Raw genomic sequence first — 412 nt, 5'->3', positions numbered from 1 at the left:
TGTTTTTTTTTTTCTTTTCTGACATCGGGAGCCGCGGCCCGACCGTCAGTCAGAAAAGAAACAAAAAGGCATACGAATGCACAGCTAGATTCCTATTGGCTATTTCACTTTGCAATAGCCAATAGCAAACTAGCTAATGCACCCTCCCACTGCTGCTGTCAATCAGCAGAGGGGGACCTGAATTTTACTATCAGGTCCTCTTCTGGTGATTGAAAGCAGCAGTGGGCGGGTGCATTACCTAGTTTTGCTATTGGCTATTGCAAAGTGCAATAGCCAATAGGAATCTAGTGTTGCATTCTTATTCTTTATTATTCCGACGACTGCAACTGTCAGTATACTAAAAAAAAAAAAAAAGCCTGCAGATAGCAAAGAAGATATTGCTTCCTGCCATCATTTTAAGGGGGTGCTCTCT

This window comes from Nanorana parkeri, unplaced genomic scaffold (assembly GCF_000935625.1).
Source record: "Nanorana parkeri isolate BGI_ZX_2015 unplaced genomic scaffold, ASM93562v1 scaffold1746, whole genome shotgun sequence".
Lineage (NCBI taxonomy): Eukaryota > Metazoa > Chordata > Amphibia > Anura > Dicroglossidae > Nanorana > Nanorana parkeri.
Note: the sequence above shows the minus strand (reverse complement) of the source record.